General features: G+C 38.7%; 1 long non-coding RNA gene across 2 annotated transcripts; it reads right to left on the reverse strand.

Moving 5' to 3' along the window:
• Positions 1-5913: 5913 nt before the first annotated feature.
• LOC132657427 (uncharacterized) lies at positions 5914-15526 on the reverse strand. 2 transcript variants are annotated; one of them, XR_009595604.1, is made up of 3 exons: positions 14342-15526; positions 9480-9564; positions 5914-7262 (listed from the first exon to the last, which is right to left on the reverse strand). It is a non-coding gene; the product is annotated as an uncharacterized LOC132657427 (long non-coding RNA). The 2 variants fall into 2 exon arrangements; XR_009595603.1 differs by having other exon boundaries at positions 9480-9602.
• Between the last annotated feature and the right edge of the window lie 8061 nt (positions 15527-23587).

Raw genomic sequence — 23587 nt, forward strand, 5'->3', positions numbered from 1 at the left:
CTTTCCCTTCTGGTGTTTAATTCTTTACTAGAGACACTCTGGCCTCATGAAACTCATCATCCCTCTTTTACAGTTTGATGATGACTAACACTTGCTGAGAGATTCACTGGGCCCTCACCCTAGCTCTGTAAGATAGGTGCATTAGATTCGCCATTTTAGAGATGAGATGAAGACACTGAGGTCCTGAGGGGTTAATAGCTTGTTCAAGGTCAGCTGGCGAGCCAGGTGCAAAATCAGGCTGTCTGGTTCCAGAGTGTGCGAACCCACCACCAGGGACACTGCCTCTGCCACCAAACAGGGACAAACATAGAGGCCAAGAGGTTTGTTTGGGGTGACTCTCAGAGAGAGACAGATCTAGAACCTCCAGCCCTGCCATTTCTCCACGGACACACGGACCCATTTTCTACTGCAGAAGAGCTTGTCTCTGGGAGAAATCTGAGTGCCCCAACTGCAGCATCTCAGGCACACATTGGCTTATCATGTTCAGATGATAGGAAAGAATCATATTTTCAACTGTTCCACATTCCAGGCACTGTCCTGAGGCAAGACATTATGATCTTGACCAACTGCCTAAGGAGATAAGATTTGAAATTGAAATTGAAGTCACTTAGTCGTGTCCGACTCTTTGCAACCCCATGGACTATAGCCTGCCAGGATCCTCTGTCCATGGGATTTTCCAGGCAAGAATACTGGAGTGGGTTGTCATTTAGCTGTGGACATCATAGTAAAATGAAATTCCTCATTCACAGAGCTCTGGGACCTGAACTCAAATCTCCTAAGTCCCAGGCTTCTCTAGATCACAGCTGCCTTCTTGATGTTGATCTTCTCTCCTTTTTTAGAAAATATTGATCCTCTCTGTTTTATAGTGATCTTCTTTCCTTTTTTCCTATGTTGATCTTCTCTTCATTTGTCCAGAAAAGGTGAGGAGAAAGAGAGAAAGGAAGGGAGGAAGGAAAGGGGGAAGGGAGGAAGAAGAGAGAGAGAGAGAGAGCTTCCAGTTACAGATGAATCTAAGTCTTGACCCGAATCTTCCACCATAAGCTGAATAAAAGTCTTAAATTTCAACAAGCCTCCTTGTTGAAAGAGCTGAACTTGTGTGTACGTGCGGGGAGGTTAGGTAGCTGACCTAAAGGAGATGGCATGAAGGCATTAGTCCTTTGAGCCAATATTTGTTTCCAAATGTTGCCTCATTTACAACATAAGTATTTACATAAGCAGAGCAAACAAAGAGCCTCTGTCTGCTTAAACCCGTTACTCCTCCCCCGCCCCTCACAGCTCTCTGCCCAGCACCATTGAGAGACTTGCCTCTGGGTCATTGGGAAGATGGGATCAGGCAGCTTGAGAACTATGCTCAGAGACTCATTATCCCACAGGTCTGCCAGCTCAGAGATGTGTGTCATGACAATCGGTAAACAAGAGCAGAGTGTCTTTAGGAAAGTGTCAGATAATTTGAAATGCCATACACCATTACTTCCATCTCTCTCTCATTTCTACCCCCACAGAAGTCCCTGAACAATGAATGATTCTTAGGTTTTCTATTCTTTCCCTGGGGAAACCCATAAAAATATCCTTTTCAAGAAGAATAGTCCAGGGCCAGATAGCTTCATGGATGAATTCTACCAAATATTGGAGAAGAATTCTTACCACACTTTTCCATGTAATAGAAAAAGAAGGAACACTCCTTGACTAAGTTTTTGAAGCCAATGTGTGTGTATGTGTTAAGTTGCTCAGTTGTGTCCAACTGTTTACTCACTAGGCTCCTCTGTCCATGGGATTTTTCCAGGCAAGAGGACTGGAGTGTGTTGCCATTTTCTCCTCCAGGGGATCTTCCTGACCCAGGGATCAATCTCATGTCTCCTGTGTCTCCTGCATTGCAGGCAAATTCTTTATCACTGAAGGAAGTCCCCTTCCACCAGTGAAGTCCCCTTTGAGGCAAGTATGGCAAAAAGGAAAAACCATCAAAGATGTCATAAGAAAGATTAAAAAGTTCTTTTTATGAACATAGATGCAAAAATCTTAAGGAAAATATTAGCAGATTGAATCCAGCAACATCTAAAAAAGTGAGGTTGCTCAGTTGTGTCCAACTCTTTGCAACCCCATGGACTATAGCCTACAAGGTTCCTCTGTCCTTGGGATTTTCCAGGCAAGAATACTGGAATGGGTTGCCATTTCCTTCTCCAGGAGATCTTCCCAACCCAGGGATTGAACCCGGGTCTCCCGCATTGTACGCAGATGCTTTACTGTCTGAGCCACCAGGGAAAAAGGGATACTAAATCATTACCAAGTTGAGTTTATTCCAGCAATGCAGTTGTCTTTAAAAAAAAATCAATCAGTGTAACTGATCACAATAACAGCATAAAGAAGAAAAATTGTATGATCGTCAGTAGGTAGAGGAACAGCATTTGGTAAAATCCAACAACCACTCATTTTAAAACCCTCTTAGCAAATTTTTCTAAGACATCTGCTTAATCTGATAGAGTATGTATGTGTGTGTGAAATATGAATAAAAGAAATATATAAAAAATATATAAGAAACATATATGAAATTGTCATATTCAGTGGTGAAATGGTGCATAAAAACTTTCCCTTTGAGGTCAAGAAAAAGATCAGAAGGTCTACTATTATCATTCTATTCAACATTTTTACTCCACTCCTACCTGACAGTCTGCTCAGATATGAAAAAGATACAGTATGTAAAAGAATTGAAAAGGAAAAAATAAAACTGTTATTTTCACAAATGAAATGATTGAAAATACATAAAAGTCTAAAAAAACTAGATCAAATATTAGAAATGTAATTGAGTTAGGCAGTGTTTCTGGATACAAGATAAATATGCAAAATCAACTATATTTCTATATTCAGAAATTTTTAAGAAATGCTATTTAAAATAGCATAATGAAGCCTACTTTACCATCTATTAACTCTCTCTGTAAACCTGAGTTTCTTCACGTAGAGACAGGGAATGATGATGAGGAACTGCTAATGGCATCAACCTCACAGGGCTACAAAGATGATCGAGCCAAACCAAGCGTTTGCTGAGCCTCATTTTAGTGATGTAGCCACATCACTGTGGCTACATGTCATGTGATCACTGCTGAGTTGGATGTGACTGGGTCTCTAAGGAAACACAGCTTCCACTCACTTCTGTTTCCAGCAGAGTCTGCTTCCAATCTGAGAATTAATTTGCAATATGGTTTCTTCTTGGGCTTCCCTGGTGGCTCAGAGGTTAAAGCGTCTGCCTCCAATGTGGGAGACCTGGGTTCAATCCCTGGATTGGGAAGATCCCCTGGAGAAGGAAATGGCAACCCACTCCAGTATTCTTGCCTGGAGAATCCCATGGAAAGAGGAGCCTAGTTTTTAAAAAATTGCATGCTTTTTATTCCCCAAAAGGACCTTGTGATTTAAGCAGCAATTTAGGCATTTAGAGAAACATTGGATTTTCTTGAGCTTCACAGAAATGGACAACTTTTAAAATATATTTTTTGAGACTTTATCTGCATCATGTTTACACGTGAGACCTCTGAGGCAGTGCAAAGTAATGGCCGAAAACACAAATTGCTCTCTGGAAGGCCTGACTACCATTTACTAAATGTGCATTTCTGACAAGTTACTCTCTCTGGGTCCCAGTTTAAACCTCTGTGAAACAGCGGTAATAAAGTATTTAATTCATATGAAAAAAAAGTATAAGAACTACAAATGTCCAAGAATAAATCTATCAAAAGATGTCTAAATTTTTTACACACCAAACTATAAAATATTGATGAGAAAAATTAAAGAAACTCTGAGTTAATGAAGGGCTATACCCAGAAAATGTAGTGGTGACCCAATATTACAAAGATTTCAGTTCTTCTCAGATTACAATATTTAGGTTCAATGCACTCCCAACCCAACTCCCAAGAAGTTTTTTTATACTTTTTGGTGGAAATTGACAACATAATTCTAAAGTTTATAAAGAAATACAAAAGACCTTTAAGAGACATTTGGTTGATTGTGCAAGTTGTAGCATTCCAAAATTAGAACAGAATGTATTTGATTTTTCTAAATTTTTATGCCAATTCTAAGTAGTGACATCTGAAATATAATTGTCATGTCTATATAATTCAGGTGTTCATTATCAATAAAATTACCTATGTGCTTTCTATAACTTGATACTGGACTAGTAGTATGAGTGAAAAATATATACAGTCCACTAAATAAGTATTTGTAAACATACATCTATACTAGTTCATATTCTACAAGGTCACAATCACCCTGATACCAAACAGGCAGAGACAACACAAAAAAAGAAAATCACAAGTCAATATCACTGATGAACATAGATGCAAAAATCCTTAACAAAATTTTAGGAAACAGAATTCAACAACACATTAAAAAGCTCACACACCATGATCAAGTGGGATTTATTCCAGGGATACAAGGATTTTTCAATATATGCAAATCAATCAATATGATAGACCATATTAAACTGAAAGATAAAAGTCATATGATCATCTCAATAGATGCAAAAACCTTCAGCACCCATTTATGATATAAATGCTTCAAAAAGTGGACATAGAAGGAACCATCTCAACATAGTAAAGGCCATATATGACAAGCCCACAGCAAACATTATTCTCAATGGTAAAAAATAAAAGCATTTCCTCTAAGATCAGGAATGAGACAAGAGTGACCACTCTCACACTGTTATTCAGCATAGTTTTGGAAGTCCTAGCTATGACATTTAGAGAAGAAAAACAAATAAAAGGAATCCAAATTGGAAAAGAAGTAAAACTCTCACTGTTTGCAGGTCATATGATACTATCCATAGAAAAAGCAAAAGAAGGTATCAAAAAATTACTAGAGCTAATCAGTGAGTTCAGTAAAGTCATGGGATACAAGGTCAACACACAGAAATCACTTACATTCCTATATACGAACAATGAAAAATAAGAAAGAGAAATTAAGGAATCAATCCCATTCACCATTGCAACAAAAAGAATAAAATATCTAGGAATAAACTTATCTAAGGAGGCAAAAGAACTGTACACAGAAGACTATAGGACACTTATGAAAGAAATCAAAGATAACATAAGCAGATGGAGAGATATTCCGTGTTCCTGGGTAGGAAGAATCAATATTTTGAAAATGATTATACTACCAAATGCAATCTACAGATTCAATGTGATCCCTATCAAATTACTAATGGATTTTTTACAGAACTAGAACAAAAAAATTTCACAATTCAAAAGACCAAAAACAGTTAAAACCCAAAAGACCCTGAACAGTTAAAGGAGTCTTGAGAAAGAACACTGGAGCTGGTGGAATCAACCTTACTGAGTTCAGACAATACTACAAAGCTACAGTCATCGAGACAGTATGGTACTGACACACACGAAAAAGAAATATAGACCAAAGGAACAAGACAGGGAGCCCAGAGATAAACCCTTGCACTTTATTTTTGACAAAGCAGGCAAGAATACACAATGGGGCAAAAATAGCCTCTTCAATAAATGGTGCTGGGAAAACTGGACAGCTACATACAAAAGAATGAAAGTAGAATACTTCCTAATGCCATACACAAAGGTAAACTCAAAATGGAAAATAAAACTCTTAGAGGAAAACATAGGCAGAACATTCGATGACATAAATCAAAGTAAGAAAGTCTGTGACCCACCTCCTGTTCGGGTGCCACTTGCCGGGGTCCAGCCCCAGTGGATCCAGGGTGATTTGAAGGTGGGGATGGAGTCAGCGTCTTTGGAAAAATACATATTTAATCACAGATATAGAGCGATTAGAAATGGATAGTGTAGTAGGAAGATTAGTGGAGAAAAAGAGGCTGAATAACTTGGATTACGTGGAATAGCATCCATGCTCCAGATGGGAATTCAGCCAGAAAAACGGGAGCAAGAAAGAAGCGACATGGGGGAATCAGTCTTTCCGGAAACTGATCCAATTTCTTTATTTTTGGGTTTGCTTATATACCTTTTGTTACACATAGGGATGAATACAGAGTCACGCGGGAGTCAGCAGTCCTGACCTTTATCAAAATCAGGTGCTTCACATAAATGTATAAAAAGGTACATCATCTTCTAGCCATGAGTGAGACCTGCTGACATTTTATGATCCTTTCTTTCTGGTAACCCAAAATCTTATTTTTTCCAAGGGTGTTTTCTCTTAAACCAGGAACCACCCTCCAAATACAGTTGCATTCCTATAGGGTGAGGGTGTAGTGAGTTACAATCAAGAAAGGAATTTATTTAACCCAAGGTTAACATGATTAGTCTTAAGGGTTAATACTTATTTCTCCTATATGTTAGTTATATTCATTATAAGGGTAGGGAACATGGAGATTTAACAGCAAACATCAGCCCAACAAATGAAAATTCTTTCACCAATGTTCCCCTTAAGATCTATTTAGTCTTAAGATAGTGATAAAGTTACATTTTTACATAACAAGGACACAGTGATTTATAACAAAGTACAGTGATCTATTACAAAAGAGAAAATCCATTAACTCAAAAAGTCTAGTATTGCTAACATCAAAAACTACTATATTTCCTTTGCTATATTCCAAATACATTGATTAATATATTCCCAGGAGCCTAAGGATATGGAGGCCTGTCGGCAATCATTGACTCAACAAGATGAAAAAGCCCTATGCTAATTAAGACTCTCAAAATAATCCAAAACTCTCTGTGCTGTTTATGGTTAAGAGGTAGTAAACAATCATGTGGCAGGAGTATGGATAATCCTGTCACACAAGCTAGTCTGTCCGCAGAGAGGTTTGACCTGAGACATCCTTGTCCCACCCAGAGCAGGGAATTAGCAGCAATTATTGACACAACAAATGAAAAAACCCTTCACCAATATAATTCCTAACCAACCCATTATACTAATAATTTCTAACTCCCCAAAACATCTCGTGCCTCTCAGATTGGGAGGCTGTAAACAATCACATGTGGCAGGACTAACCTATACAGGCGGGCTAGATAACCTTCAGAGCAGTCCATAAGCTGAAACACTCTAGTCACGCCCAAGAATTTTTATTGCCTTGGAGCTGCACGTTTACTCCCTCTCCGAGAGAAACGGTTATGGGGGAGAGCCCCTCGTAAAGTCAGAGTTGTAAGTGAGAGCATAAAACAGACTCTGGTTTTGGGGTTAGATGCTCAGGAACAGGCGGTTTCCTGAGGCTTGATCACGCCTTTGCGTATGCCAAGCCTCCTTCCTCATGACCTTCACCATAGGCGGAGTTCCTCACGCTGGCCCCCGGCACTTCCCATCTCCTATAGTAATGGAAATAAAAACAAAAATTAAACAAGTGTGACCTGAATAAACTTAAAAGCTTTAGCATAGCAAAGAAACTACACACAAGTAGTTTGTAGTTTGTCTACAAAGACACCATCAGGATGGGAGAAAATAATAGCAAAGGAAACAACTGACAAAGAATTAATTTCCAAAACATACAAGCAGCTCATACAACTCAATAACAGAAAAACAAACAACCCAATCAAAGAGTGGGAAAAAGACTTAAACAGACACTTCTCCAAAGAAGTCATACAGATGGCTAACAAACAATGAAAAGATGCTCAACATTACTCATTATTTAAAAAATGCAAATCAAAACTACAATGAGATACCACCTCACACCAGTCAGAATGGCCATCGCCAAAAAGTCTACAATCAATGTTGCAGAGGATGTGGAGAAAAGGAAACCCTCTGGCATTGCTGGTGGGAATGTAAATTGATACAGCCACTATGGAAGATAGTATGGAGATTCCTTAAAACATTAGGAATAAAAAAACTATGAATAAAACCACCATATGATCTAGCAATCCCACTCCTAGGCATATACCCTGAGGAAACCAAAATTGAAAAAGACACATTAACTTATATGCAGAGTACATGATGTGAAATGCCAGACTGGATGATGCACAAGCTGGAATCAAGATTGCCAGGAGAAATATCAATAACCTCAGATACGCAGATGACACCACCCTAATGGCAGAAAGCAAAGGACTTTCTTGATGAAAGTGAAAGAGGAGAGCGAAAAAGTTAGCTTAAAACTCAACATTCAGAAAACTAAGATCATCACATCTGGTCCCATCACTTCATGGCAAATAGATGGGGAAACAATGAAAACAGTGAGAGACTATTTTTTAAGGCTCCAAAATCACTGCAGATGGTGACTGCAGCCATGAAATTAAAAGACGCTTACTCTTTGGAAGAAAAGCTATGACCAACCTAGACAACATATTAAAAAGCAGAGAGATTACTTTGCTGACAAAGGTCCATCTAGTTGAAGTTATGGTTTTCCCAGTGGTCATTTATGGATGTGAGAGTTGGACTATAAAGAAAGCCGAGCACCAAAGAATCGATGCTTTTGAACTGTGATGTTGGAGAAGATTTTTGAGAGTCCCTTGGGCTGCAAGGAGATCAAACCAGTCAATCCTAAAGGAAATCAACCCTGAATATTCACTGGAAGGACTGATAGTGAAGTTAAAACTCCAATACTTTGGCCGCCTGATGAGAAGAAGTGACTCAATGGAAAAGACCCTGATTCTGGGAAAGATTGAAGGCAGGAAGAGAAGGGGATGACAGAGGATGAGATGGTTGGATGGCACCACCTACTCAATGGACATGAGTTTGAGCAAGCTCCAGGAGTTGGTGAAAGACAGGGAAGCCTGGCCTGCTGCAGTCCATGGGGTCACAAAGAGTCAGACACGACTGAGCAAATGAACTGAACTGAACCCCAGTGTTCATTTCAGCACTGCTTACAATAGCTAGAACATGGAAGCAACCTAGATGTCCATTGACAGATGACTGGGTAAAGAAGCTGTGGTACATATATACAATGGAATATTGCTCAGTCATAAAAAGGAATGCATTTGAGTCAGTTCTAATGAGGTGGATAAACCTAGAGCCTACTATACAGAGTGAAGTAAGTCAGAAAGAGCAATATAAATATCATATACTAATGCATATATTGGAATCTAGAAAGATGGTACTGATAAATTTATTTGCAGGGCAGCAATGGAGAAACAGACATGGAGAACAGACCTATGGATGTGGGGGAAGGAGAGGAAGGAGACGATGAGATGTATGGAGAGAGTAACATGGAAACTTTCAATACCATATGTAAAATAGATAGCCAATGGGAATTTGCTGTATGACTCAGGGAACTCAAACAGGGACTCTGTGACAATCTAGAGGGGTGCGATGGAGAGAGAGATGGGAGAGAGGTTTAGGAGAGAGGAGACATGGGTGTACCTATGACTGATTCTTGTTGATGTTTGACAGAAATCAACAAAATTCTGTTAAGCAATTATCTTTCAATTAAAAAATAAATGAAGTGGCAAAAGAGAAGCAAATTAAATTCTTTACTAGTTATGGTTTAGGATGTATTTCAGATTCTTCTCTTTCTCCTCCTTCTTTTACATAGACATAGGAAATTTTCAAATATACATAGAAAATGATGTAATAAACTCCCATGCACACCTTACCTGGGGCTTCCTTGGTGGTTCAGCAGTAAAGAATTCTCTGGCAATGCAGGAGATGCAGGTTCAATCCCTGGGTCGGAAAGATCCCCTGGAGAAGGAAATGGTAGCCCACTCCAGTATTCTTGCCTGGGAAATCCCATAGACAAAGGAGCCTGGTGGGTTACAGTCTATAGGGTCGCCAAGAGTTGGACATGTCTGAGCGATTAAATAACAATAACCCCTTATCCAACTTCAACAACTGTCAACATTTTGCCAATATTATTTCATCTATCCTCCCACTTCCCACCTTTTTTCTAGAACAGCAGACATTGCATTATTTCACCCACAAAATGTGTGTCTCTAACAACCAAAGAACTTTTAACATATAACCAAAATGTTTATCACATCTGTCAAAAGATTAATTATTCCATATTATCATCTAATTCCCAGGGAATATGCCAATTTCCCTGGTTGTCAAAAAATTTTTAAGTTACCTTGTTCAAATTAGAACTTAAAATAAGACCCAGGGTTTGAATTGGTTATATATCTTAAAACTCTTCTACTCTTTTCTTTTACCTTTTATGCTAGTTACTTGAAGAAACGGCATCTTTTGTTCTTTGGTATCTCCAATATTCTGAATTTGGCTTATGTGATTTAACATGTTATTTTGCATTTAACAGCATTTTACAGAAAGTCCCTCAATTTGGGTCTGTCTGAAATTGCTTCATGATTTCATTCATGATTTTTGCAGCAACATCACAGAAGTGATGCTGGCTTCTCAGAATTGCACTAGAAGGAAGCCAATAGTAATATGTCCCATTATCATTTCTGTTAACTGTATTTGCTTGGTTAAGGTGCTGTCTGGCAGGTTTCTACACTGTAAATTTTCCTTTGTAATTAATGAGCAGTTTGTGAGGAGATACTTTGAGACTACTTTTCTTCCTCATCAAACTTTCATCCTCCAGTTTTAGTATCCATTGATGATTCTTGCCTGAATCAATTATTACTATATTCATTGTCAAATAGTGATTTTCTGAGTATATCATTCCTTATACATTTATCGACTGACATTCTAAAGTAAACAAGTACTTCTCTTTCTCTATTTGCTTGTTTTTATCAGCATGGGCTTAGGGGTTTCTTTTATATTCAGTGGGTTATAATACATTTCTATCATTCCTTCTCCCATTTTTTATTGTGGTTAAGAAACACGTACCATAACACTTATCATCTTGGCCATTTTAAAATGTACAATTCAGTGGTATTAAGTACATCCATTCTACTGTGCAAACTGTCACCACCATTCATCTCTAGAACTCTTCATCTGGCAAAATTAAAACTATACCAAGTAACCAATAATTTCTCATTTTTCTCTACTTCCAGCCCCTGGCAACCACCTCTTTACTTTCTATCTCCATGATTTTGACTACACTAAATACTTCATTTAAGCAGAATCATATAATATTTGCTTTTTGCTTCATCCATGCTGTAGTATATGTCAATACTTTCCTTCTTTTAAGGCTGAAAAATATTCCATTGTGTGTATATATCATATTTGCTTCTCCATTCATCAAGCAATGGACGCTTGGGTTTCTTCCACACTTTAGCTATTGCAAATAATACTTCTATAAACCATGAGTGTATAAATATCTCTATGAGACCTTGCTTTCAATTCTTATGGGTATATACTCTGAAGTGAAATTTCTGGATTATATGGTAACCCATATCAAATTTTTTTGAGAAATTTGCTTACTATTTTCCACAATGGCTGCACTACTTTACATTCCAACCAACAGGGTTTTGATTTATCCACATTCTCACCACTTAAAATATTCTGGTTTGTTGATAGTAGTTTTCCAATGCATTCAGTTCACTTTCAGTTCAGTCGCTCAGTCATTTCTGACTCTTTATAACCCCGTGGACTGCAGCACGCCAAGCTTCCCTATCCATCACCAATTCCCAGAGCTTACTCAGACTCATGTCCATCACTTTATATTCAATCTATCTGTGTCTTTGGATCAAAGTAAATCCATTCTAGACAATGTATTATTAGATCTTTTTTCCCCATTCTGCTAATTTCTGTCTTTTTGTTGGAAAGTTTAATCTGTTTTTATTGAAAGTAATTACTGATAAGGAGGGACTTCTGTCATATTACTACTTGTTTGCTGCAAACCATATAGTTTTTTTTCCCTCATTTTCAGCATTACTGTCTTCTCCTGTGTTTAGTTGATTTTTTTAGTAGTGAGATATTTTCATTTCCTTCTCATTTCCTTTTGTGTGTTTCCTATAGCTATTTACCTTGTGGTTACTATAGATTATATAATTTAACTTATACCACTCTAATTTGAATTTATATCATCTTAAGGAGATCCAACCAGTCCATCCTAAAGGAGATCAGTCCTGGGTGTTCATTGGCGGGACTGATGCTGAAGCTGAAACTCCAATACTATGGCCACCTGATGCGAAGAGCTGACTCATTTGCAAAGACCCTGATGCTGGGAAAGATTGAGGGCAGGAGGAGAAGGGGACGACAGAGGACGAGATGGTTGGATGGCATCACCGACCCAAGGGACATGGGTTTGGGTGAACTCTGGGAGTTGGTGATGGACAGGGAGGCCTGGTGTGCTGCAGTTCATGGGGTCACAAAGAGTCAGACACGACTGAGCGACTGAACTGAACTGAACTGAAGTAACATGCAAACACTGCTCCTTTACAGCTCCATTCCCTACTCTTCCAATAGTTTATTTCACAAAATCACATCTTTATACACTGTGTTTGAAAACATAGACTAATAATTGATTTTGCCTTGCATGTGTGCTAAGTCACTTCAGCTATGTCTGGCTCTGTGTGATGGCCTGAGGTCTGTCAGACTCCTCTGTCCGTGGGATTCACCAGGCAAGAATACTGGAGTAGGTGGTCATGCCCTCCTACAGGGGATCTTGCTGACTTAGGGATCTAACTTGCATCTCCTCAGTCTCCTACACTGGCGGGCAGGTTCTTTACCACTAAAGCCACCTGGCCTTGTACCTACAGAAAACAAAATAGGGGATTGCACACCGTTGTTACAATAATATTAGCTTCTATAATCACTCTGTATCTTCTTTTAATGTGACCTTTATTTCTGCATAAGGCTTCAAGTTATTGTCTGGTGTCCTTTGATTTTAACCTGCAGGATCACCTTTACTATATTTCGTAGAACAGATCTAGTGGTAACAATCGTCCCTAGCTTTTGTTTCTCTGAGACTATCTTAATTTCTCCCTCACTTTTGAAAGACAATTTTGCTGGATACAGGATTCTTGGTTGATCGTGCTTTGCCCTTTAGCACCTTAAATATTTCAGCCCACTGCCTTCTGACCTCCAAAGCTTTTGAGGAGGAATTTGTTAATAATCTTGTCAAAGATTGCTTGTATGTCAAGAACTTCTTCCCTCTTGCTGCATTCAGGATTATCTTACTGTCTCTGGCTTTTGATACTTTGGTTTTGTCTCACTGTGAGTCCTGAGGTCACCCTAGTTGGTGTTCCTTGAGATTCTTGGATTTATGTTCATATCTCTCATCAAATCTGGGAGATTTTTGACCATGTTTTCAAATATTCTCTCTGCTCCTTTCTCTTCTCCTCTGGGACTCCCATAAGGTATATGTTATTCTGCATTATGATGACCCACAGTTTCCTTATTCTTCGTTCACTTTTCCTCTATATTTTTTCCTTTGTTCCTCAGACTCAATTTCAGTTCACTGATTCTTCTCCCTTTTCAAATATGCTTTGAATTCTTCTAGTGAATTTTATTTCAGTTATTATACTTTTAACTTCAGAAATTCTAAGTTTCTTTTGAGGTTTTCTATCTCTTTCTTGATATTTCCACTTTGTTTATACATCTTCTTTTATAAAAAAAAAAACTTCCTCTACATCTCCTTTTAGTTCTTTGAGCATTTTTAAAGCAGCCATTTTAAAGTTTTTGTCTAGTACATCCACCATCAGGTCTTTTTCAGGGACCTTTTTTGTTGATTTTTTCCCCCCTTTGAATGTTTCTTTGCATGTCTTGTGTTTTTGTTGTTGTTGAAAATGAGACATTTGAATTCAACAATATATTAACTCTGGAAATCAGATTCTCCTTCTTCATTGGGGTTTGCAGTTTTGTTTTGTTTTGTTTTGCTTTTAAATGGCTGTGTACTAGCTCTGTGCCAAGAATCAATCAGAAGTACAAAGTTAAGGTCTTTTCAGGTATTTTTGATCCCACATCTTTCCCTGTGTATGCACAATGACTTCTTAATTTTCTCTGACTATAAAGTTGCTTTTTAAGTCTTAAATGCCTCACTCTCAAAAGGGAGAAAGGGAGAAAAGTGAAAAAGTGTGATAAAAAGATTGTTGTTGTTGTTTAGTCTCTAAGTGATGTCCAACATTTTTGTGACCTCATGGACTATAACCCACTAGGCTCCTCCGTCCATGGCATTTCCCAGGCAAGAATACTGGAGTGGGTTGTCATTTCCTTCTCCAGGGGATTTTCCTAACCCAGAGATTGAATTCAAGTCTCCTGCATTGCTAGTGGATTCTTTACCACTAAACCACCTGGAAAGCCCAGGTAAAATTATGAATGTGAACGTGAAGTCGCTCAGTCGTGTCCGACTTTTTAAAACCCCATGGACTGTAGCCTACCAGGCTCCTCTGTCCATGGGATTTTCCAGGCAATAGTACTGGAGTGGATTGCCATTTATATTGGCCCTTGAAATTCTCTGGAAGTCACTCAGTGGAGGAGGGTCTTGCAACAAAGAGGTAAAATACAATAACAATGACATCCCTCCTCTGTACCTGCCTCTCCATGTTCGTAAGCAACTATCAATGACCCTAACATTAGATTCTAAATATTTCATAACAGAGTCCTTATTGCTCACCTTGATTCCACAAGCTATGCGCAAGCTGCTCCTGGAATACATGCACAGCTGTCCGATGCGGGGCAGTGGGGATGGAGATAGGTAGCCATTGCTAAGAACTGAAACTGACCAAAATTAATAACAATTTACCCTTTAAACCTTCCCCTAGAAGTTGGAAGCCTCCAAAAATGCTTAAGTCAAACAATTCTACTAGTGCCATTGTTGTTTGAGTAGGAAGACTGATTTTTGGTGTTTTATACTCTGCCATCTTGCCAGAACTCTACTCCTCATTTATTTGGATGATCAGACGGTTGTGGACCTTCAAGCTTACTCCTGTGTATTTTTTACAAGCCTTATAATTTTTCAAGCACTTCACTTTTTGGCAGAATATGACATTCAGCCCTATCTCACACTTTCCCTATACCAGTTCTAGACTCTCTGTTTCATCTCATTTCTCTAAGAAACTTTATCATTGTAGTATAGAATGGTATTTAGGAAGCAAAATGTGGGTGCTAGGTATGGGAACTGCTTGGGAGAGAAACTGATAATAGGGTCTTTCAACAGACATATATAGATATATCTTAGGTATAGATATGGATCTCCATACGAACACACATCTACATTCATTTCTCTCTCTCTCTCTCTCTCTCTCTCTCTCTCTCTCTCTCTCTCCAACCATGAGTTCACACTGATTCCTGCAATTCAAGTTGATGCTACCGCAAGTCTTAGTTTTCTCCCTCCGCGTATTTGTAATTCCCTTCTCCTTGACCTAAATATTCTCAATATTTCTAGCCCTTGTTCCCTTCCCCTATATATTATCAATCTCCTGATCCTCCAACTGCCTCTTTGACCCAGTCTCTCAGGCTTCACTCCCCCCGACACACTCAAGGAAATGAAATGAATGAGAACAAATATTTATAACTGAAAAAAACGAACAAAAAGAGAAGAGAAAGAGAAAAGCAGAGAAAAGTAAAAGGAAGAGGAGCCTTTTTACCCTTTTTACCTGTCTCCATAGTTAAACAGTATTCTGTGAAGGGCAGAATGAAGGATCATGTGTGGAATGAGGAATAACTGAACAGAGATAGTCAGCACTTTTCACCATTAAACAAAGCTCTGGACTCTTTCTCCTCAACCCAATCATTCTTCTATAGAGTACTGGGAGAGTCTAGCAGATGTTTCTCCTTGCTTCAAAAGTCAAAGATATCCATTCTGCAAGCAAAAAATCTCCTAAGAAAACCTTTTCCTTATCAGTATAATGTTCAACCTAACCTGGCCAATCTGACCTCTAGGCCAATAGATGCACAGGCCACTGACCCTGGAACTGAGTGGACTCTGGTCATAGGCAAAGGGACAAAAGTCCCTGATCAAAGGCAGGCATGCAGGAAAAGTTGGTCTTCTCTGGTGTACTCTTTGCAGAGAACTCGGACAGATTTGCCCAAGATGGGAAAGCAGTTAGACGTTAGGGGCAGGACGCAGTTTAGAACTCCATGATAGGGCTGATTTCAGGCAAAACTGTGAAACAGGTAGGATCTGTCCCAGGGTGGAACTGTCCAGAGGTGACTCCGACAATTGACTTCTCCTAGACCACTCAGTGGGATAATATGGAGGGGAAAGGAAGCCTGGGAAATCCTGAGAGTTCAGTATACAGTGGGACAGAACACCAGGGTATCAAGGAGTCTGGATTTTTAAATAAAGGAAGAATTTCAGACAGAAGAATCTGCTCCCAGAAGTGGAGTTAATTCCCAGATTTGAATTTGGAAATCATCTGCCCAGTGCTAAATAAGAATGTCGTGGTGATAGCAGTAGGATTAAGTCAACATGAGAAATGATCATAACTGCAAAGATTGGGACAAGAAGGGAATGAGACCCTGGTTCTCCCTAACTAGTGTGGTTTGATCATTTGCTTCTGCACTTTCACTTCTATTCTACCGAATAGACTTTCAGTTGTTTAGTGAGTTAGGCAAGTTAATCTAACTCTCATTGCCTCAGTTCCTTACCTAGAAAATGAGAATAATAATATTCACTTTTGTAGGGTTATTATGAGAAGTAAATTAGCAATTAAGGTAAGTCATCTACTACAGTACCCATCACATTATTTTCCTTATTTTTATTTTTGTCATGACCAATATCTTCCCCTTCAATTTCTGTTTGCACAGTGCTGTGACCCCAGCTCCTCAAGTCATACCACATCAGGGAGCCCTGAAAGAATACCGACCAGTAAATCCTAGACAATGTATTATAAAGAATATAGCAAACAGATGCTGCAAACCTTTTTCTCCTTATGCTAGTTACGTATGCACACTTTTTATTCACTTGTCCATTACTGAGGACAGATGCTGGGTATTATGTGCAATCTGTGGAACAAAATGGATATGAAATTGGAGTCAGGGACTCCTGGTTTTGAATCACAGGCCCCTTAGAAAATACATGATGCTGCACAGGTTACTTATCTATTCTTAGCATCTGTTTTCTCCTTAATAATAAAAATATGATCACCTACATTCTTGGGTCATTTTGAAGATTACTTACAGTGCTATTGAGGTACAAGTCCTGCCTGACATGTAGCAGTCACCAATAAATGGCAATGCTATCATTATTACAGAACACTCAGCATAGACTGCTGCTGCTAAGTCGCTTCAGTCGTGTCCGACTCTGTGCGACCCCATAGACGGCAGCCCACCAGGCTCCCCCGTCCCTGGGATTCTCCAGGCAAGAACACTGGAGTGGGTTGCCATTTCCTTCTCCAATGCATGAAAGTGAAAAGTCAAAGTGAAGTCGCTCAGTCGTGTCCGACTCTTTGCAACCCCATGGACTGCAGCCTACCAGGCTCCTCCATCCATGGGATTTTCCAGGCAAGAGTACTGGAGTGGGTTGCCATTGCCTTCTTTGTAACATAGACTAGGTACTAATAATACATTCAGTGAATTAATGAAGTGAATTACCATAATTTCTTTATGGCACCTTTCATTGTTAATGGACTCTTCAGCAAAACATATTCTATAAGACTATCCGTACAATGATCTTGTTTTATAGAGAGAAAAACTGAGGCCCAGCCAGAGGACATAACTGGTAGGGTACCCAGCAAGGCAGACAAAGCCGGAAACCAAAACTTTAGACTCAATATCCTGAGCTATCCCCACCAGCCTGTGACATGCTTTCTTGAAAGTTGTTATTCATAATGTTTTCTAAGTCATTTAGGGATTTCACTTCCCATTCTCATTCACCAAGAGAAGCCAAGTCCCAAGACCTTCAAATGGGCCATGAGCAGTGGCTGGTGAAGCTGGGCAAAGTCTGGTGCTCCTGGGGCAAAACAAACAGATAGCAGATTTCCTCTACTGCCCGGACAGCAAATGCCATTGTTTGATGTTCCTGCTCTGCATGGGAAGAAGATGGCAAAGTCCACCTTGTTTCTCAGCTGTCCCAAAGTAAACCTCTGATCTTTACAGATTTGCAGAAATTGGTGTCAACTGTTGGTATCTACAGTTGAATTATCTTCCTCTTTTAATTGTCATAAATGTTCCACAGAGAAATGTTCCTTTAACATAAATATATGCAACTTGTGCAACAAGACTTATTAACCCCACAGGATAGCATCAGCCTGAAAGCAGATTAAGTAGCCCTTATCCCTATTAACTCTAAACACCCTAGGGGAAGGTGGTGTGAGGTTGTGGAAGAATCGCTGGACTGGAGGTATAAATATACAAAAATTACGCACCAAGGTGTGTGTGTGTGTGTTACTAGGGTGAGAGTCCCAGGACTTTATTAATCCTCAAAAGGGTCCATTAGTACCTCAAACATGTTGAAATACTAAACATTAATAATCTGCTCTGGTTTTCTTTCCAAGTGATAAGGTACTTGATAGCTCTTTCCCGATCAGGGAGAGGTCCCTGTTGGACCAGAATCTTCAGGCTTCTGCCTCAGGTCTATTCCACTGAAGACTGCATGGGTGGCTCTCCTGGTGGGGGAAACTGATGGTAGAAACTCAAGCCAGTCAGAGGCCATAGTCACTGTGTAAAGGTTAAAAGCCCCAGTGTAAAGGATAAGCATGCCTGTGGCTTCCTAGGGATATCTTGCAAGGAGATAACCTAGGACCAGGTGTGAAAATACCTTTCCCAATCAAGTAGGACAAAATGACCTAGAGCTGTCTGGAGCAAGAGACCACTGAGAGTGGAATCAAATTTGTATAGGAAAAGGAAAACAAGGAGGAAGTAAAAAGAAGGTCTAGACCAAAAGTGGACAAAAACATAAAACCAAGAAACCCAAGAAAGCACGGAACTATGTTTTTGAATAATGCACAAAACAACCGAAGATGGAGCTCTGTAAAGTAAGAAACGCTTTCTTGAAAATAGCCTTATTCTAAAAGCTCAGGAAAGCAAATTTCACCTAAAACTGAATAACAGAAAGTATCATGGTCAAATACTATATAAAGTTATTACCAAAAATTAAATAAGATGAAAAATAACATATCTACAGACAATAAAGCAAGCCAGAAAGATGTATCCACAAAATATCTAAAATCTCCAAGCTACACAAAGTATGGAGAGAGCCAGAAACAGTAAAGATGTGGGTAAATATTAAAGATTTTTTTCATTTTCTGTTGTTGTTCAGTAGCTAAGTCATGTTAGACTCTTTGCAATGCTATGGACTGCAACATGCGAGGCTTTCCCTGTCCTTCACCATCTCCCGGAGGTTGCTCAAACTCATGTCCATCGAGTTGACGATACCATTCCAACAATCTCATCCTCTGTTGTTCCCTTCTCCTCCTGCCTTTTATCGTTCCCAGCATCAGGGCCTTTTCCAATGAGTCCACTCTTCACATTAGGTGGCCAAAGTCCTGGAGCTTCAACTTCACTATCAGTCCTTCCAGTGAATATTTAGGATTGATTTCCTTTAGGATTAACTGGTTTGATCTCCTTGCAGTCCAAGGGACTCTCAAGAGTCTTCTCCAACACCACAGTTTGAAAGCATCAATTCTTCGGTGCTCAGCCTTCTTTATGGTCCAACTCTCACACCCATAAATGACTACTGGAAAAACCATAGCTTTGACTATATGGACCTTTGTTGGCAAAGTAATGTCTCTGCTTTTTAATACACTATGTAGGTTTGTCATAGCTTTTCTTCCAAAGAGCAAGCGTCTTTTAATTTCATGGCTGCAGTCACCATCTGCAGAGATTTTAGAGCCCAAGAAAATAAAATCTTTTGCTGTTTCCATTGTTTCCTCATCTATTTGCTGTGAAGTGATGGGACTGGATGCCATGATCTTAGTTTTCTGCATGTTGAGTTTTAAGCCTCTTTTACCTTCATCAAGAGTCTCTTTAATTCCTCTTTACTTTCTGCAATAAGGGTGGTGTCATCTGCATATCTGAGGCTATTGATATTTCTCCCAGAAATCTTGATTTCGGCTTGTGCTTCATCCAGTTTGGCATTTTGCATGATGTACTCTGCGTATAAGTTAAATAAGCAGGGTGACAGTATACAACTTTGATGTACTCCTTTCTGAATTCTGAACCAGTCTAACCATTGTTAGACTGATTGCTCCATGTCCAGTTCTAACTGTTGCTTCTTGACTTGTGTACAGGTTTCTCAGGAGACAGGTAAGGTGGTCTCATATTCCTATTTCTTCAAGAATTTTCAACAGTTTGTCATGATCCACACAGTCAAAGGCTTTAGCATAGTCAATGGAGCAGATATTTTTCCGGAATTCTCTTGCTTTTTCTATGATCCAATGGATGTTGGCAATTCCATCTCTGGTTCCTCTGCTTTTTCTAAATCCAGCTTGTACATCTGGGAGTTCTCAGTTCACGTACTGTTGATGTCTCGCTTGGAGGATTTTGAGCATTACCTTGCTAGCATGTGAAATGAGTGCTACTGTGCAGAAGTTTGAACATTCTTTGGCATTGCCCCTCTTTGGGACTGCAATGAAAACTAACCTTTTCCAGTCCTGTGGCCCCTGCTGAGTTTCCCAAATTTGCTGGCATATTAAGTGCAGCATTTTAACAGCATCATCTTTTAGGATTTGAAATAGCAGCTAGAGCTATTTCAAATTCATTTTTAAATATCATTAAAAGGTAACTGACAGCTTGATGTAAAAATATCACTTTCATTATTTTGTATATATTTTATTGTGGAGTTTCTAACATATGTAGGAGTGAAATGTCTGATAATAAAAGCACAAAAAATAAAACAAGGAAGTCAGGGAGGTAGTGCAGCTAGCTTGTGCTGGCTTGCAAAGGCTGACTGTGTATCTCTTCTCATCTCTGACATTACTTTGATAGTTTGAAATCATCCATGGCAAGAGAATGCGCTCTGTGAAACTGGCAAATAATACCAATCTGGGCCCTTTTTACCTTGAATATCTGGTTGTTAAAAGTGTATCCACACTCCACTGGTGAAGGTAGAGCTGCACTATTGCAGGATCTTACTGGGTTGGCCAAAAATAAGATGTTACAGGAAACCTAAATGAACTTTTTGGCCAACCCAATAAGTTATCCACAAAGTGGTATAAAGTTATTTGATGCCAGTCTTAAGATAAAATACGTATATTACAAACTTTCAAGAAGATATTTAAAATATCTTTTTATTTATAAAGTAATAGTTATTATTATAGAATAACAAAGAAATAAAATAATAATAAGCCAATAAAGAATAATAAACTAATAGAGAAGATAAAGTGAAATACTAAAAATTATTCAATGAATCCAATAGAAGGCAGAAAAGAGGAAATAAGGAACAAAGAACAGATGAGACAGAAAACAAATATCAACAACTATGTTATATACAAATGAACTAAACACTTCCTTTAAAAGAAAAAAGAATGTCACACTGAATGAAGAAAAAAAACAGCTATATGTTCTTTATAAGAAGCCCTCCTTAATAGAAAGAAACATGGATTAAGAGTAAAAGAATGTAATAAAATAAACCAAGAAGAAACCATCAGAAGAAAGAGTCATATTAATATCCAATTAATAAACTTAAATAGAAAAAGTGTTACTGGTCAACTAGGGACATCTCATAATGGTAACAGAGTCAATTCATCAAGAAAGCCTAACATCCTAAATGTGTATGTACCTAACAAAACCTCCAGACATACAAAGCAAAATCTGATCAAACTGGATGGAGAAATGAGAAAATTCATACTTTTTGTTGGAGAGTTTAATTGTCTTCTCCCAGTAGCTAATGCAAAAAGTTGGTAGGAAATGAATCAAGGCAAACAATTTGAATAATAACTTGAACCAACTTGACCTAACTGCTACTTATAATACTATACTACATATTACAGAACTATACCAAACAATTAAGAATATCTATTAAAAAAAAAAAGTATACCTGGAACACAGAAATAAATTACAAAAGCAAATCTGGAAAATTGCCAAATATTTGGAAATTAAAAATAGCTTTTAAATAATCAACAGATCAAAGAAGTAATCTTTGAAAAACTAGAAAAAATTTACCTCAGTGATAATGAGAATAAACATATCAAAATTTAAGGATGCAGCTAAAGTAGTGCTTGGATGGAAATTTATAATTTTAAGTACCTGTATTAGAAAAATAAAATGTTCTAAACATTGATCTAAGCCTGCACCTTAAAATCTAAGAGAAAAAGGAAAAATAAATGAAAAATAAGTAGAAGGAAGGCTAAGAACAGAAACTGAGATTAAAAAATAGTAGTGAAAATTTATAAAAAATTAATTTTTGAGAAGTTCAAGAATATTGATAAAGCTATAGCTACATGGGTCAAGGAAAAAGAGAGAAAATACAAATTACTAGTAGGAAAATGGAAGAAGAGATATCACTAGACATCTCACAGATACTAAAAGAATAAGACAATATTTTGAACAATTTTATGGCAAAAATAGTGTCTAAATTGTATTTAGATGAAACAAATTCCTCAAAACACAAACTTTGCCATTGTATATTTTTCACTAGTTCTTTTAAAAATCTAACAGGTTTTTCTTTGCTGTGTTCATTTATTTATTTACTTATTCATTTATTTATTTTTGGCTGTGTGACTTGTAAGATCTTAGTTCCCCGATCAGGGAGCAAACCTGGGCCCTTGGCAGTGAAAGGGCAGAGTGCTAACCATTAGAGGGCAGGAAATTCTCCTTCAAGCTTTCATTTAAATCCTTAGGCCTGTTTATTACAACTGTGTAAAGGTCATTGATTGAATACAGTCATCTCCGTGGTTTCTAGGTGTGTTTCCATTGGTTGATTTTTTGATGACTCTGGGTCACATTTTGAGCTTCTTTACACATCTAACAATCTTTCCATGCCACATCTAGATATCATGCATGCCATCCTGTTGAGATTTTCTTGTATTCCTTTAGCGAATATTGAGGTTTATTTTAGAGGCCAGTCAAGCAGGTGACTTGCAAATCTGGTTTATCCCACTAGGGCTAGCGTCACTCTCAGTAAGGACAGTTATGGAGCAGGCCTTAATCTACAGCTATTTCACCCCAGCTGCCTTCAGTGAAAAGCTTAGGTGTTCAGTGAGGTCTCTTTACACTGGTTGGCAGGACCGTAGTTGATTCCTGGTCTTATGGGAGCCCTGGGCATTGTTCAGCTTCTAGATCTCTCACAGTCATTCTCTGCCTAGCCTGACAGACTTCAGTCTCATTTTACACATAGGCAGATGAGTATTTGGCCAAGCGTTTCAAGCAGATTCCAGTACGTATCTCTGCTGTATGCCAATCAAGTTCCAGTCACTTTGGTGATGGTGATGGTGAAGTCGCTCAGTCATGTCTGACTCTTTGCGACCCCGTGGACTGTAACCTACTAGGCTTCTCCGTCCATGGGATTCTCCAGGCAAGAATACTGGAATGGATTGCCATTTCCTTCTCCAGGGGATCTTCCGGACCCAGGGATTGAACCCGGGTCTCCCACATTGAAGGCAGACACTTTAACCTCTGAGCCACCAGGGAAGCCTTTGGCTTCCCCAAACTCCTATCTTTGTTCCTCAACTCAAACGTGATGGGCTCTTGTGGGTTCCTCCTCCCTTTGCTGTCATCTGGAAATTTCCTCTAGGCAAAGACTAAGGCCATCACTGTGCACACCACTTTTCTTTGCTCTCTTTCAAGGATCATATAGTCCTGCACTATTATTGTCCAGTATTAAAAACATTTGTGCAACATGTTTTTCCCCAATTTTTTAATTGTTTATGGAAGAGGAGCCGATTCTGTACCGGTTACTCTTTCACAGGCAGAAGCAGAGGTCCAAACACCAAACTGTACTTCACAGTATATAACTTGGATTCCTATACAATGTTTATTC

Source organism: Ovis aries, chromosome 1, assembly GCF_016772045.2.
Source record: "Ovis aries strain OAR_USU_Benz2616 breed Rambouillet chromosome 1, ARS-UI_Ramb_v3.0, whole genome shotgun sequence".
NCBI classification, from domain to species: Eukaryota; Metazoa; Chordata; class Mammalia; order Artiodactyla; family Bovidae; genus Ovis; species Ovis aries.